The 3,595-nt window shown below is 43.1% G+C and overlaps 1 protein-coding gene across 1 annotated transcript in view; it reads left to right on the forward strand.

Annotated features, from left to right (window-relative positions):
- Positions 1-1,346: 1,346 nt before the first annotated feature.
- Positions 1,347-3,595, forward strand: part of LOC104979744 (EGF-like module-containing mucin-like hormone receptor-like 4) — a 15,900-nt gene continuing 13,651 nt past the window's right edge. The window contains exon 1 of the mRNA XM_010828256.1: positions 1,347-1,372. The gene's annotated coding sequence lies outside the window, so the exon portion shown is untranslated. The remainder of the gene's footprint in view (positions 1,373-3,595) is intronic.

Here is a 3,595-nt window from a genome sequence, read left to right on the forward strand (position 1 = left end):
ACTTTCTTCAATTTGGCAATAAGGAGTTCATGATCTGGGCCACAGTCAGCTCCCAGTATTTTTTTTTTTCTGATTGTATAGAGCTTCTCCACCTTTGGCTGCAAAGAATATAATCAATCTGACTTTGGTATTGACCATCTGGTGATGTCCATGTGTAGAGTTGTTCCTTGTGTTGTTGGAGGGTGTGTTTATACACATACACAGTGGAATGCTACTAAACCGTAGAAAAGAATGAAAATTTGCCATTTGCAGCAACATGGATGTACGTGGAGGGCATTAGGCTAAGTGAAGTAAGTCAGACAGAGAAAGACAAAAACTGTCTGATATCACTTAGAGGTGGGATCTAAGAAACACGAGAAATGGGTGACTATATATAACAAAAAGAAGCTGACTCACAGATGTGGCGTATAAACGAGTGGTTACCAGTGGGAGGAGGAGAAACGGGAGGATGGGGGAATGGGAGGTGAGACAGTGTTTTGGCTATCACATCTGGGGGGTGGTACTTCTAGCACCTAGTGGGTGGAGTTTACAGCTGACTCCCACAGCAAAGAATAATCCAACTCCAACGTCAATAATCCCAAGATACAGAAAAAATATGCAGCGTTTAATTACAATTTTCTAACATTAGTAGGAGCTCTGAGCATAGAGATTAGATGTAGCTTTTATTTTCTTCTTTTTGAAATCCAAGTTTTCTAAGATTTCTATAAGAAATGTACTTTAAGATTTTTAAACATCACTTTATTAGGAAAACTTGCCAAGCTCCAAGAATTGTACAGTGAACACCCACGTACCTGAGAGAGGCTGGGACCTGGGACCATTTGTTGCAGTGGTTCCACCGGGACAAACACCTTCCTGAACAACAAGATGCAAAGAAACTATAGGGGACTAAAAATAACTTCACAGTTTCGCAGCTGGGGGCAAATTATAAACCAATTGCCATTTCTGGTGTGGGAGCAGACTGAGGGTCCTGCACATGGACCTGCAATCTTCAGTGAAAGTTTTACTTGTGTTTTCAGTGTATCTCCATGTCTGCATTGCCCTCTCCCTTCATGGGCTATGGTCCATGGGGTCGCAAACAGCTGGACATGACTGAACCACTAACGCATTCACATTCATTTGTTCATCTTATTTTTTTTAATGCATTTCAGAGTAAGTTGAAGCCTTCAGTAAACTGTCTCCGTTTCTGTATTTAAAAAGAAAAAAAATTGCTATTCTCTTCATTTGCACAATACTAGAAGACCGTCCCATAGCAGCTGTTACAAAACCCCCAATTCTCCTGAGAAACACCAGAGAAAGATAAAAGACGATGTAAGTTCCTATTTTTGCTTTCATTTTGTCGTGATGGCTCGAAGTCTGTTTTTGCCTTGGAGTGGTAAGTCTTTAAAATATTTTATTCTCTTTTAAGAAATGCAAATATTGTGTATTGATACATATATATGGAATCTAGAAAAAAAGGTACCGATGAACCTATTTGCAGGGCAGGAATAGAGACGCAGACACAGAGAACGGATTTGTGGACACAGCAGAGGGAGGCGGGGGCAAGAGGAAGGTGTGACGAATTGAGAGAGTAGCATTGAAACATACATTATCACGTGTAAAATAAATAGCTAGTGTGGACTTGTTATATAACACAGAGTGCAACTCAGTGCTCTGTGACAACTTTGAGGGGTGGACTGGGGTGGGGGGCAGTGGGGGTGAGGTTCAAGAGACAGGTGACATACGTATACTTTTGGCTGACTCACCTTGTTATATGCCCACAACCAACCCAACGTCATAAAGCAATTATCTTAAACAGACATAGAGAACAGACATACGGACATGGGGAGAAGGGAGGAGAGGGTGAGATGTATGGAAAGAGTAACATGGAAACTTACATTACCATATGTAAAATAGATAGCCAACAGGAATTTGCTGTATGGCTCAGGACACTTGAACAGTGGCTCTGTATCAACCTAGAGGGGGTAGGATTGGGAGGGGGTTTCAGAAGGAAGGGGATGTATGTATGCCTATGACTGATTCATGTTGAGGTTTGACAGAAAACAACAAAATTCTGTAAAGCAATTATCCTTCAATTAAAAAAGTATTTTATTTAAAAAAGAAACAAGTATCCTCCAATTAAAAATAAATTTTAAGCTAAATAATAAAAACATTTAATATTTTATTCTAAGTAGAAATAGCAAGGACACTTCAACTCTCATACTCTATCTTGTTTTCAACACTGTGGCTTGGGCAGGGGGCATCCACTTGGTTTGCTCTTTTAAACCATGGCTGAGGTATGTCTCCTATGGAAATACCTGGAGGAATTAAGACGGGGCACTTTCAACATGATTTCATCAGGCAATGGGGCTCTTCAAAGCTTGCTCTTATATTCCGTCGTACAAGGATAGGATCAAAGTGAGCTTCTGGGGTGGTTGTTGCGCTGTGGTCAGTCGTGTCCTACTCTTTGCGACTCCACGGAGAGGGGAACCTGGCGAGCTACAGTCCACCGGATTTTTCAGGCACGAATCCTGGAGCGGGTTGCAGTTTCCTTCTCTAGGAGATCTTTGCCACCTGGTCACCTACAGCTCCTGCATTAGCAGGAGGATTCTTTACCACTGAACCAACTGGGAAACCCTTGCAAAACATGAATTTCTTGTAAGAATGGAGTTTTTCGTGTCAGGGCCAGACTTTTGACATGGAAAGCTGTCCCGTGCTCATTTTTCTTCCTGAAACTGAGTTGAATTCTCCCGGATCCATTTGCTTTAGCGAGTCAAAATTCCGCCCGGGTCTCACCTTGGTGTTTCTTGGCGCAGAACAGACAGCTGAGCTGCGTGTGGACGGCGCCCCCTGGTGGTCACATGTGGATGGGACAAAGCATGCAAAGGCCTCGTAACACCGAAACGTTTCTCTTTCAATCTGAATGTCCCATGACAGGAACTGAAAATTGATAAGGACCCTTCCTCTGTTGCAGAGAGATCACATTTGCTTCCTACTCCTAATTTTGGAAGCCCCAACCTGTATTATATAAAACATTAAAATTGTTCCTCATTCCATATTACGTGGGTTTTGTTTTGTTTTATGGGGTTTTATTTGTTTGTTTGTTTTTGCTAAAATTACCAAGAGCATTTCTAGAATTATTGCCCAGGATAAACTCATTTAATTGTCCAAGCCTTATGATTTTTTCGGTTTTTTTGGGAGCACGGGGCAGCTTGCAGGATCTTAGTTTCTGGATCAGGGTTCAAACTGAGCCCCCCGGCCGTGAAAGCGTGGAATCCTAACCACTGTTCAGTTCAGTCGCTCAGTCGTGTCCGACTCTTTGTGACCCCATGAACCGCAGCACGCCAGGCCTCCCTGTCCATCACCAACTCCTGGAGTTCACTCAAACTCATGTCCATCGAGTCGGTGATGCCATCCAGCCATCTCATCCTCTGTCGTCCCCTTCTCCTCCTGCCCCCAATCCCTCCCAGCATTAGGGTCTTTTCCAATGAGTCAGCTCTCTGCATCAGGTGGCCAAAGTATTGGAGTTTCAGCTTCAACATCAGTCCTTCCAATAAACACCCAGGACTGATCTCCTTTAGGATGGACTGGTTGGATCTCCTTGCTGTCCAAGGGACTC

The sequence above is a fragment of the Bison bison genome, unplaced genomic scaffold, assembly GCF_000754665.1.
Source record: "Bison bison bison isolate TAMUID 2011002044 unplaced genomic scaffold, Bison_UMD1.0 scf7180017864492, whole genome shotgun sequence".
NCBI lineage: Eukaryota > Metazoa > Chordata > Mammalia > Artiodactyla > Bovidae > Bison > Bison bison.